This window comes from Pezoporus occidentalis, unplaced genomic scaffold, assembly GCF_034315485.1.
Source record: "Pezoporus occidentalis ecotype Australia unplaced genomic scaffold, CSIRO_AGI_Poc_V1 ctg124, whole genome shotgun sequence".
In the NCBI taxonomy this organism is placed as follows: Eukaryota; Metazoa; Chordata; class Aves; order Psittaciformes; family Psittacidae; genus Pezoporus; species Pezoporus occidentalis.
This window is the reverse complement of record NW_026913038.1, coordinates 2,399,407-2,413,106: the sequence shown is the minus strand read 5'-3', so window position 1 is coordinate 2,413,106 and position 13,700 is coordinate 2,399,407. Positions and strand designations below refer to the sequence as shown.

The window sequence follows — 13,700 nt, the reverse complement described above, 5'->3', positions numbered from 1 at the left end:
TTATATGCCCTGCTGTGTATTGAGGAGTCGAGCTACTGAGCAGAAAGATTTAACTCCTTGGAAGTGCATCAAGCTACAGAACATTTTCAGCATTTTTCTAGCCTCCTTGCTGTGATCATCACAACCTGGGCAGGTGGGAGAGAGAGCTGATCTCCTCAATAGACAAAATGTTCTGCTGCTTTCTAGTCTTCTAAGTTTAGAACCTTCAGATCCTCCAGGAGTGACATCATAAAGGATGACAATAGTATAATAAGCAAATGGAACATCAAGGTAATTCCATTATTGGACAAACAACTTTTCTGGCTAGAAGAGGAGGCCAAAACCAAGTATATTGTTTCAGATCCATCTCTAGCAATAATTGCAGCACCAAGGATCAGAAGAACAGTCAGGAAAGTGAGATAAGAAAGAAAAAATTGTATACAGTACCTACATATCAAAGGTAGAATGCCTTTCCAAAAGGCATTCACTTACAAGGTTTCTGTTGTATGCTTATGGAAGTCTAGATTATGGAGCTTGTATTTTTTTTATTTTAAATATAAAATGTATAAAATATAATATGTATAAAGTATAGAATATTTACAACATATGTAAATAATACACCTTCAGCCAATCCAGGTGATTGAGATGCACGCATTTGCTATAAATTATTCCAGATCAGTGCAAATTTTGCCTTAAGTCACAGTGTCTTTGTACAAATGATACTGTTGATTATCATATGACACTGAAGAGTAGAGAGGTTCTCCAGTGCAATTTGCCTTCCTGAGCTAAGTGACATCCTTTATCATCAGGAGACGAATGTTCAATGCCTTGTAAACTGTAGCTGCAAGACCAGGCACTTACAAATTTTACAGTAAAGAAAAGAAATATATTTCACTGAAAGATTCTTCTACTATGAATTAAGGAGGGAGGCTTAATCCTCAAATTACATTTACTGCTAGATAAATAGTCATGGGCCAATGCCAAGGAAGACAACAATATTCACTGAATAAGAGAAAAAAAAATTATCGTTTTACTTTTTTGTATTACTCAGAAGTTAAAAAGGTTAGGGTAACGGAAATAAACAGTGATTTAAAGTGATATCTCCTGATGCTTTTATTGTGCTCTCTGCCTTTCTCTGCTTGATGTTCCTAGACAGGCAACCTCTGTGACTCCCACAGCTACTGGGACTGTTGGAGAGTTACAGACCTGGTATTACACTACTCGAGGTTCCTCCTGAGACTTCTCTAAAGACAGTACAAGCATAGACCATGTGCAGAGGATATTGTTTCTAGGTGCAGGGGATTTCCTTAGATCAGTAATGAGGAATTAGATCTTCCCCTTTCTCTGACAAGAAATGGCAAGGGAAAGAAAAAATGTCCCCACCCATTACCAAATGCCTCCCTCACTTCCTAGGAACCTGACACAATTTTCCAGAAGTCCTCCTCACAGCTGCCAAATCTCATTGACGTTTCTGTTGGTTAAGTATTTACTGCAAGCTGAAGACAGGCTCCTACCAGAGTTTTTTCCACCCCACCCTTCCACCGTGCATGTACATAACAAGGCAGTTATTCATGGACTGAGCACAAGATGAGATGGAAACTCTTGAAGCTATAGATGGGATTCAGGCAGGCTGGGAAATGTGGCACCTTAGGAAGGAAGTTGGCCAAGAGCTCAGGACATAAACATCTTGCAGAAGTTGTTCTGCTGCCTGTTGTTCTGGTGGCTTATTTTTAGACTTGTGTGGTATAGAAGGCATCCTGCTGTCCTAGTTCCCTCCAGGAATGGAGGATGCATTCTGCAGGGCACAGTGCTAGCTAATAAATTGGACCTGAAAGCACCAACTCAAACACTAGCACAAACCACTGATGCTGCCGTCTCCTAGGGTAAAGAGATCCTATTTCTTCCAAGTTCAAACAGGTCAGATGGAGTGCTGAACAGTAGTAAAGCTCTACCAGTCCTAACATCCAAAGTGGCTTGATTTGAGTAAGTCTGAGCAGTTCTACTTCAAACTATATCATATCATATTGGAACAGGAAGGTCTGCATTTATTAGAATAAAGTGAAATGAAGAAAAGCAAGAGAAGAGCATAGAACATACAATTCCTCCTTTAGATCAAGTACTATACAGGCATACAAACCTCCAAGCTGCACAAAGTCAATTTTGGAAACTAGACAATCCCAAAATGCTTGAAAAATAGCTCTTGGGAGCCATATGGGTATACACAGACCTCAGTGAATCAACATCTCTTTACAAGACAATAGTGCCAGAGAATGAATGCTATAGGTGAGGGACATCTGCTCAGAACCCTGGTCTTGGATGGCTGAAAGTCACATGTGGAGTCCATTTTCATGTTCCCTCACCCTCATAATCCTTCTCTTTCTCACATTATGCTTGCTTTTACTGTAGGAATGCAAGGCTGATTTTGTCTTTGATCTCAGCTGTGGCTTGTAGATGGTTTAAATGCATAATTATGTCATCATCAGTCTCTTGCTCCATGTACATGATATTGGGAATATCATGTACCGACAGTAGCATTCCTCTCTTCACACAAAAAGATCAGACTGGAGATTATCTGCCTTCCACTAATGCATAGACCACTTTTGAGACCTTTAGTCTAATACTAGTCCCTAGTCCTCTTCTGATACCCTCACAGTCTTTGTCCCATTCTTCTCTCAGTAGGACAGGATTCCTAGTTCAGGTATTAAAGGAACATTTGGCAGGTGGTTCTCCTGTCTTCTTCCAGTTCTCATATGAGAAGCTGAAGAGCAATCTGAAAGCTAGCTTCCTGCCTAAACCCAAGCTTGAGGAAGGTCTGATTCTGGTGGATATGAAAGAGAACTCTTTAGAAATCAAAATAAGTCATTGAATAATAGCACTGACAAGAGGCTGAAAGCAGGAATCCTAGCAAGTCTGCAAATCATTTCCCTGAAGAGTGAAATTCAGCATGTCATTCCCATGTCATTAACTTGAGCTGGTACAAGTATGTGGCTACACCCATGTGCCCATTTTCTCTCCCTGCCCCTCACAGTTGTACCCATGATCCCTTTCGTCCATTTCCTCAGCTTCATGATTCTTATGTCTCACTTGCTTTTCTCTCAGTCACATTCTATTTCCAACATAGCCATGCATTGAGCTCTGTGCTTGGATCTGCCTGAGTTGCCAGAAAAGATGATGTGGATAAGGATATCTTTGGTTTCATGCTCTCTGCTTTTGCAGGGTGTACATGTTGATTATTAGAGCTTGATTTCAAATCTGAGTTACAACTTCCATACTTAATGTGTCTCTTTCTGGGACATGCCAGAAGGCAAGGCTTCTTCCAGCTGAAGAAGTGTGTCCCTTTTTTCACCTCTAGTCCCAGTTTCAGTGGGTCCTTTCATGTAGGATGTTTCCAGGGTTTGAAAGGTGGTTAAGCGCTGGCTTTGAACACATACAGGTTGCTAGAGCTGTAGCATGTGAAGAGGAAAGCATCAGCTTCATTAACAATGACTAAGAAGCAGCATCTCCCATTTGTAGATTCTGCAACTTTATTTCACGGAACACAGGAAGTAACTTCTGCTCTGTCTCCTGTATCTTATGTACCAACACACTGAAAAGGAGCCCCATTCAGCATTGACCTTGTCTCTCCTTCCAAACTCTGTGTTCCAGATTTCAAGCATCCATTGATGGGGATTCAGTTTCTTTTAGGAACCCCTCCAGAGCCAATTCTTTCTGTTAAGTACTATCTTTGTGGTGAATACTGTATGATTAAGTACAAACTAAATAGTGCTCTGTCCTTCAGGGTTTGAAAGATTGGCAGTGTGAGGCTGATACCCAGAAAAAAGGTGGACATTGACCACAAAGTTTTTGTCATGTATTTGCATATATACATACATACATACATACAGTCTTCTTTTGGGTCTTGTGAAAGAAAAAGCTTATCTTAAAAGCCATGAAATTAAGAAATTGAATGACGGTTTTGGACATAGAGGGCAGTTTCCTCAAAAAGAGACAGCATAGTCCTATTTTTCACACTCTTGTTCTGACTTAGTATCATTCCCTTAGTCAGTAGGAATCCTTGACAGCAGATGTCCACTGCAGCCACCACCAGAAAAAAGCTCTCTTAAATGTAGGAACATCAGTGCATTTAAATGCTAAGACAAATACTAGCACCAGGGAGTCTTCCTGAGATGATCAAATCTGTTCTCCACCCACCACCTCTGCTGGTAGAAAGATCAGGGAAATACAACTCTTCTGTTACAATGGACCTCAGACTTAAGAAAGCTTAATCTCTCCCTCTTCAAATCTCTCTCTGCAAATTCCCACATTTCTAGACGCCAGTGTCTCTGATATTCTTCAACAGCTTCCTCAGGTACCTACTGACTTCAGTGTACCTACACAGCTCTGACAGCCAAAAATCTGTCCCCATCAGCAATACTAAGATATCATGTGAAAAGGCCAGGAAATCCCACAAAGCTCAACTCATTTTCCTAATATGCAATAAAATCGCCGCTGTCTTAAATTAGAGGAATTGGTTTGTTAAGAATTAGACCAAAAAAAGCTCAGCGTCACAGTGCAGTTTAGTCATCAAACACATAAACAGGACTTTGAGAAAGATCCAATGACCCACATGGAAATTAAAGTCCTTCCTCCCTCAGCTCATTAACATAAAGCCAGTGGTTAGCTATGTGCCTCCTGAACCTACAGATAAAGGATAAGGCTGATTCATGCTGGCCAGCTTACCCATCAGGAAGTGCATCTGGGATTGTTCAATACTGTGGGTCAGGAAGGTGTGCCAGCAGCGCCTCTCCTCTATCAGTAAAGCAGATACACAACCTAGGGGCAACACTCCATCCGGTGCCCAGCTAATTTGTCTTCCATCACCACCATCAGAATCCCACATTTTTAGATCAGTCCTGGTCTGGTATCAGAGGTACCTGAGATTACTTAAGTCCTACTCTGGTTCATGAGAAAAACAGCAGTTCAAACATTTATTCAGTGTAGGTTTTCTTCAACATATTGGTCTCACCGGTGAGCCAGAAATATCCCCTTTCAAAGAAGAGCAGGATCACTTCATTTACACTTGTCCTTTACTCATGCCTTCCCTAGGTCTCTGCTGTTAGGGACAGGATACTGAGCTAGACAGCTCTTTGGCCTGACCCAGCATAACAGACCTTTCTTAAGCCTGTTTATTCATTCACCTTCCTGCTGACCTTAGCTAGGGGTAAGTGGATCTTGTAGTAGGGATGTTGACAGAAGTACCTGTATAGGTTCCAAGAAGTCTAAGAAAAGATAGGTGTGTTAATTTATTTTTGATACTTTTGGGTGGAGCCCTCCCACTCATGGCAAGCTGCCATTGGATCACAAGCATACTGTACTCTTGCTTCAGAGCCTACTTCCCTCTCCCCCAGGTTTAGCTCAATATGATTCCCACTGCAGATGTCTTTGAAAACATTCAAGCTGTCATTGGTAAATGGAAAAGTAGACGCACAGCGTGTAACCCCTTTGTGAAGAAACTGTCTCTTTGCTACAACATTCACTCAGATCTTGTTATTATTCTCTGTGGTGGAGCGATTTTGTTTCTTTTTTTGGAAATCATCCCTACAGACTAGTTGTGATTAAATGTCTGATGTTTAAAGCTTCTATGAGCCTTTAAAGTCCTGTTTTGCAATTTGGGCTTTAGGCCTGGGAGGTCTACAGTTCAAATCTCAGCACATTCCTCACTGCTGTTTTTAATTATGATTTGATATGGACATTATTGCTGCAGGGATCTCTCTCACACTTCAGAAAACACAGTTTACTGAAAGTCAGGAGACGCCAATCAAATTGGGTCCTAGTTCAAAAGAACACGGATTGTAGCGGCTTCATTTTCTGCTCATAGAAGTTATTTGGTTGATGTTTAGAAGTGACATACCTAGGGGAGGGAGGGAAAATGAAAAAAACAAGGGGCAACCTAAAAACAAAAGACTCCTAGGGGGCTGCGATATGCTTAGTCCTGGATCACCTAGGGAAGTGCTTTGCAGACTCCATAGTCTGTCCCTCCTTGTCTCTCTTTCTCACGTAACTGTAACATAAGATTTCACTATTGCACTTTCCTTCCTACAAACTGCAGATTAGAACTGGAACTGGTGAAATAACAGAAGGGAAAACAAAATTACTTGTTTAAATTTTGCTAAATGAATCAATTCTGTGATCATGAGAATACATTCTTGGTTTATTTCCTCAGCTCTGAAAATATATTTGGCAGAGATCAAGGCCCACTTCGCTTGAACATTATCTCTCCCTGCAGCTGATAAGTGAAGCCGAGGGACTACAGGAGCGGAGCTTTCAACAGAGAAGTGACAGTCCCCAATCCCATGGCTTCTCACACCAGCTCTGCCAAGCCATAACTCTGGCAGATTGTGGAAAGCTCAGTTATTTTCCTAAATGTGCACATCTCCGTCCAAGCTCTCCCGGTCTTTAATACATAATACTGAACCAGTGGAAAAGGTGTCTTGATTTTACACCCTCATTTCTGCTTAGCTCTGTTTTTCTTGGGAGTGGGTCTGAGCCATCCCAGCTGAGAAGGAAAGTCCTTTTCACGAAAGCACGCTGTCGGGTTGCTGATGACTTTGGCTGCAAGGCAGCTTTGATCAGGAGCTCTACACCGAGTTAGTATAACCACAGACACTTTAGTAAAACTGTTTTTTATTATGTAAACTATACCCACGGCTGCCCTGAATTAAAACAATTTTCAGATGGGAGTCTTTCTATGAAGGGACCATTTCATTTCACTTTGCTTCTTTTCTGGTTTCCTGCGTTAAAAAGGAGCCTGTACCATGGAAATTGCTTGAAATATTGTATATTCATTTTAAGATCTGCTACTAGGTCATTCTGTATCATCAGCGTATTTTGAATCGATCAAGAAGCTGGACTTTTATTTGTCAAGCTTTGATTAAATTTTGTGGTTAAAAATAACAAAAAAAGGGAAAAAAAGACCAGAACTTTCCTGTTAGGGTGCTGAGGCACTGGAATAGGTTGCCCAGGGAGGTTGTGAATGCTCCATCCCTGGCAGTGTTCAAGGCCAGGTTGGACAAGGCCTTGGGTGATATGATTTAGCGTAAGGTGTCCCTACCCACGGCAGGGGGGTTGGAACTAGATGATCTTAAGGTCCTTTCCAACCCTAACGATTCTATGATTCTATGATTCTATGATTCTATTCTATGATTCTATGATTCTATTTTATTGCAGTCTTCATTAGAAAATATAGTAATCATAAGGAGTTGTTTTGTAAGATCAAAGAACAAGAATGGAACCTGTACCTAACACCAATGTTATGAAGAGAAAGTCCTCAGGTTCAGCAGACAAGGGTGCTGGAGGAGCAGTGAGATTAGACCATTATTATTTTTCTTAGTGCTAAGATTCATTGACCAGGCAGTGGGGAAAATATTTTGGAATTATTATATAAGTCTTATGCAAATAGTTGAATTTCCAGGCTCTGGGAGTATCCACCTGTGATTTAAACATGACATTTACACTCAGTTATCTTCAACTCTAAACTCATTTTAAGAGTGAGTCTGGTATCAGAAAAATTAAGACACTGGCAGGGATGTCATAACACCAGTTTGGACTCTTTCTTTAAGTATTTCAAAACCTTGTTTGGAGCTTTCAGGCCCAGTAGATGGTTTTCATATTTTTTTATTTGGTCCTCAAGGTGAGCCTCCTAATTGAGAATGGTGGGAGTTTGTGGTGTGGCATTAAAATTATTACAAACATTCTATTTTCCCCTTGAGGATGGAAAGGTAAGACAGGTTCCCAGCTTCTTGAAGTTCCTGTAATACCTATGTAATCATATTGTTTATCATACTACTTGTTTAAAAAGGCATGGAGACATACGACTTGTTTCAAGCCCATATCTATTTTATGGCATATACCTCCATCATCGTGCAATTCACAACTGCTTTACTACCATACTCTAGAAGCAGAAGAACTGGAGGTGCGCAGGACTGTAAGCTGCATAAATACATACATTTCTTTTATAGGGAGCCATCTAGAAATACATAAAAACTCAAACAGCTTGAGAATACTGGTAATAGATCTGGAAGCAAAAACCTCACACACATGGCTGACTGCAAACTTGGACACCTCAGAGATAAGCAAGTTTTCTTACCTGCATTCTTCAGGAATTTTAGCAATGACAGGTCATCATCTTAAATAGTCTTCACATGTGCAGACTCTTTTTTTTTAAGTTTTGACTGAACTGCAGCCCAAGTTCTTGGAAACTGCGCACTAGAGACTTAGTATTGTGCTTTGTCAGTCACTGAAACACTAACAGGTGGGCACACATTATCCCAGGGAGTCTTGGTCTGGGATGAGATCATTTGCTGTAGACAGATTTTGTTTTCCCACTTGGGATTCTCCATGCTCCTGTCCTAGACTGTTCATTGCAATTGTGCCAGCCTTGTAAGGAACGAATTTTACTAACCCTTCCAGCCACCAAGACAGCAAAACTGGAACAAAACAGAGATATGTCTGGCTTCTTCTCTTCTGGTTTCCCATTCTCATGCATTGAGTTACTATATGCCCCAAGATTAAAACACTTACACACTATCAAGGTATCTACATTCAGAATCAAAAGAATACTGTCATACTTTGCCAGTTTGCCAGCATGATCTGCCAGACTTTCCAGGCTTCCAGCCTCAGATATCATCATATCTGCAAAGAGGAAATATCAGACATCGGAGAAATGTTGTACTCCCAGGAATTCACGCATCCCTGCTTCCCAGACAGCTTGCTAGTTTTATAACTGATGAACTAGTTGCACCCACCTACTGAAGCAAGTAATGGGCTGGGCATGCCATGACTTCCCAAAGCCACATGGTTACAGTTATATTTCCACAAATGCTCTTGAACGTTTCTGAGAGTTCCAGCCTGAGTATGGGGGTTTGTGATGCCACTAACCAAGACTGTGCTTCTTGTTGTTCTTTCTGTAACTGAAGCTTCTTCGGGATTTTTAGGGTCATTTATTTGTTTTTAAGGAAAATGTAATTTGCAGGTTAAGAAAGAGTGCTGGAGGTCAGTTCTCCTGGGTGTATTCTTCTGAGTTCAGTTAGCAGCTTCTCCATGGGCACCAGTGAGATAGGAATTGCACTTAATGGCTGTATATAGAGCCCTCTGAGATCTTGGATGAAGCTAGTTATTGATATGCAAGATATTCTTTTGAAGAAGAGTATTTCCTCATAGTTTTGGGTATGAGTAAAAAAAACATGAGAGGAGATGACATAAGTCTTTTCCTGCGTTGCTGGCTCCAAACACTCTTGTATCTGGTAAAACTTCATGTTCCTAATCTGACCATCCTCGAGGGATTGAGAGGCCCAGAAACTGCCTGGAGCCAGCCCTCAGTTACTGACACTTTGTGTCCCATCCAAGGGTCAGAGATGCCTACCAAGTTGGCATTTCCACCAGTCACCCTTTAGTCCTTATCAATTAGACTGTAAATTCCTCATAAATACCTCAGGGCACAGTGTCTGTGTCAGCACAGCACCTTTGTACAAGAAAATCATTTCCGAGTTGATCCGAAGGTGGGGGAATGGCAGTCTGAAGGGAGGCTGGATTCAGGTATTCGCAGTCACAGCGGGGCTAGTGCCCCTGACCGAAGAAGGGGTGGCGAGAAGTGTTAATGCTGCTGTGCAATTACCAGCTGAATGTCAGCCTGCTTCATTTCTTGTTTTATATTCTCAGAATCCCTCTAAATACCTCTTTCTCCTCTGCATGGCGTGTGCTGGCCACGCTACTCCCTTTTGACACCATCCTGGCAGCTACTCCAACACACTGACTCTGCTAGGCCTCTGCTAGGCTCTGCTGGGCTTGTGCAGGCCCAGCTTTAGCCTGCTCCCTGTATTTTTCCAGTCATAAAAGCGTGTTCCTAGAAAACTGAAGAAGTGTGATCTTTTCCTGCAGATATGTGAACAAAAAAGTCAATTACAAGTCTGCTGTGTCTTTCATCTCATGGCCTAATAGTAACGCAGCTCTGGTGTACAAATCACTACTGCAGAGGAAAAATGTATCCCTGAAGGATAAGCGACACTATTAGGAACCTGGGGAAATATCTGTTTCTGGGTGAAAGAAACACCAACAGCTGAAGCATGAAGGGAAGCAAAATAGCACAGCTGATTTTTATAACTTTGTTTACATGTTTTGTGTGTATCCTAAAGAAGGAGTTTCCTGGAACTGTGGGGTATATCCATGGTAGCTTATTCGACGCAGAGCTGTAATGCTGGCCTACCCACAGTAGGCATGTGTTTTCCACACGTGAGCTCTTTTTATGATTAAATATATTGAGCATATGTAAAAGGAGCATGGTAACATACAGCATCTGAAGTTCCAATTACTAAGTGATTGCTAGATGGCAAATCACTTTTACCCAATGCGTTTTAGGTGAGGACAAGAGGAAAGGAAACCATTCAGAGACTTGAGTGATGGGAACCCTGGGATATCTTGGGGCTCCCTAACCTGGCAGCAATACTAAATTTTGCAGCTCCTGGGATGAGGAGAGAGGGGCAGACTGATGCTTTGCAGCTGCTGTCCTGGAGGAAGCAGGTGTTATGGATTGGGGCGCTAACTAAAAACCCTTACAAAGTCAAGCCATGTGTTTCAGCTCCTGAAAGAAAAGGCAAGTTGGTTGTGTTTCTCACTGTTGCTTGTGAAGCTGCAAGCCCCACTGGAGTGGCAGCCTGGCACCTACAGAGAAGCAAGCAGGCAGCAGGGCTGGGGCCACTCAGCAACCTGCTGCCCCAGCAAACCACCTGCCCCAAAAGCCAGCTCAAACATGCCTGGGGCCTGGAGCACTTGTTAACCAGCAAACGCCGGATTCTTGCATTGTAATGTACATCCAGTATGATCCATTTAGCTCCTGCCATAAGGAAATTATAGAATAATCAGTAGTATATTACTTTCAGTCTCCCCTTGCGATCTCAAACCAAAGAGGCAGAAAATGATAGGCATGCAGGATTATACTTTCATCTTTATTGTGCTTTCAATCCACTGGTAAATGGGATGATAGGCACTGAACAGTAGAAAGTGTAAAAATTCAGGTTGGGAAGACAGTCAAGAAGCAGGCTGAGGGTGTGGGTGTGTTTGGGTCATACCAGCAATGGTGCAGCAATGTTCTGAGGAGGAGCTCAGTTAAACTATGTGCAAAGAGACCTCAGCCTGCAGTTAAGAAGAAAGAAAATGCAATGGGAATTAATTGCTTTTTTTTTTTTTTTTAAATTCCTTCCCCCCAGGTAATTTTTGACCGACTCAGTTTTTGCACATTCACACTGATTAAAGTATTACAATACCATTTGTGCTTAGGAAGAAGGTGTACATTTGCAATGAAATCCTATGTAGCCAGTGTGTATTGCAGTATGTCTAAAAAGCCTCAGGTGACAAAAAAAAATCCTCAAATTCAGCTAAGTGAAATGTTGCCTGAAAAAGAAGTAATTAAAACCTGGGTAAGGCCCTTAGACACTGTAATCTGCTTTAAGCACACTCCTTCTGGAGATAACTTCTTTTAACTCAACCTGCTCTTTTTGACAGCTGTCACACAAGCTGCTTTGCATCTTTACCAGAAAGCAGGGATAAAGCTGTAGTCAAAGAAATGCAGGAGTTTTCCGAGTTCCCCAATATAAGAAAATAAAAAGCCAACGCAATCCACCGGTGTCATACTTTACCTTTGTGTGATTTTATAAACACGGGCATGAAGGAAAGAATTACACTTTGCCCCCAGGTTCAGACTGATTGGTAAGAATCTCAGACACTTTAAGTAGGCGCCACAAATTGTGTAAGCTCTGACCTGCTGGCTCACTGCCTAGTTCACATGACAGAGATATCTGATGGTTTTGGCAAGGCAGATTGAGGTGGAAAGGTGCCTAGAAACCAACAGAAACAGGGCACCCATCCTAGGGGTTTTTAGAAGAAACAAACAGATATGTAAGGTGCAGTTCTGTACTCTCTGGAGAGGAAAAGGGGGACTTTTTATTATAATAAATTCATTTGACTAATACTATATGGTTAGGAAGCAGAAGAAACGCATTTATATTTTGAAGTCAAGGGCTTCCTGAGATCCTCAGGGCTGTTTTTAAATTAGTGTAATGACTGAGTATGTGCTTGGCCCAAACCAAAGTGACTGCACTTTTGCCACAGCTGCTTTAATTGTGCAACATTTTGTCTCCAGGATTTTGTGGTCTGCAAAGCTGAACAGAATAGCATATTTAAAATCATTGCTTCTCTGCTGTGCCTTTCTGATTAGGGCATTTTCCCCCTTCAAGACATTAGACTGTTCCAATGGTAAGGTAGGCACGCTGGCAGCTGCCAGATGTGATATTGCCTCAGGGCACAATGTGATATGAAGTTAGAAAAACAAGATGTTGTATGCAGGAAGCATCATTCATAAAATTACTGCTCCTGAGTATCCTTTCCCCAACTTTTGTTCAAGTGCATCTCTCCCCTGGCAGTCCAGTATTTTCACAAGTGAACCTCAGAAAAAGGCTGCTTATACAAATTCAAGCAAAGCTAAGAAGAAAGTAAGGTCCATGAAGTGCTTTTTATCTTCTGCCACTACAGATTCTACCACTCTCATCCCTAAAGACAGAGCAACAAAGAACCAATCAGCGAAGAAGAGAATCCCTGAAATCCAGAAAAGTGAGGGCTGAAAGGAAGGGGAAAAGTCATTAAAACCGTCCTCCAGTTTGGCCTCTCTCAAACTTTCTTTCAGCGATCGCTTTGCACAGTCTCTTCCCACAGGTATTTTTTCTTCACTATGTTCCCTACCTGGCATTTGATTGGGGATTTAGCTGCCATTAGTAAACAAAAGACAGCAAGGTAATTATGAATCAGGATGTCAGAGAGAGAGAATTATTTGCCGAGTGATTTATTGATGAATAATTTCATACTAATGTTCTTGCACACACTGAGGTCATATTACTCACAAGCAATTCCTACCAAAGCAGTTCAAAAAGAAGCTTTGTTCTAATTGTACTCATATAGATACATACTACAACTGAGCAACATCAGGATATTTGCCATATGCTCGTCTGACTTCTCTACTTTTAAAGTCTGTTCCCTACTGCCATATTTATTTGATTTATGTGTAAAATTTGTAAAATAGGCTCATAGAAAATGAGTCCTTAAAGCATCTTACAAAATCTGTAACAAAAAATATTCACCAAAGGACTCCTCTGTGCTATTAGTATTTATACTGCTGTGGTGCCTGAGGCCCCAGCTGAGATCAAGGCCCCGATGGTGGCCAGTGTACAACTAGATAATGAGAGACAGGTTTCCCTCACTGCCCCGCAACGACAAAAAAAAGTTAAATAGACTGAGAAAAGGTGACTGAAGAAATAGATCTCCTAAAAGAGCCTACTTCTCCTATTTCTAAGTCACGGACCTCATCAGTAAGATCACTTAAATATGTACCCAAAACATCATTGTCAAGTATCCATCAGCAAAAATGTTCGGTAGGTGATGCTGGCACAGGTGCTCTGATGGCTACAGGGCACAGAAGCAGAGAGTTCCTAAGTCACATCTTGCTTTGCAAATGTGCAAAACCTGACTTTTCAAACAAAAATAGCCTACCCCCTCTCTCAGCTGCTCGTTACAAAAGAAATAAGTGGGTCCTAAACCCAATGGAGCACTGTAGTGGAAAATGGTTGATCTGACATGGTGTTGCAATGCATTGCATCAGACAAGAGCAGAAAGGCCCATCTTCACAGAATATGAGCTCT

General features: G+C 41.5%; 1 long non-coding RNA gene across 1 annotated transcript in view; it reads right to left on the bottom strand.

The window, feature by feature from the left end:
• LOC134158082 (uncharacterized) overlaps positions 1-12,049 on the bottom strand; it is a 173,080-nt gene extending 161,031 nt beyond the window's left edge. The window contains exon 1 of the long non-coding RNA XR_009962581.1: positions 8,105-12,049. This is a non-coding gene — a long non-coding RNA (uncharacterized LOC134158082). The remainder of the gene's footprint in view (positions 1-8,104) is intronic.
• Positions 12,050-13,700: the final 1,651 nt, after the last annotated feature.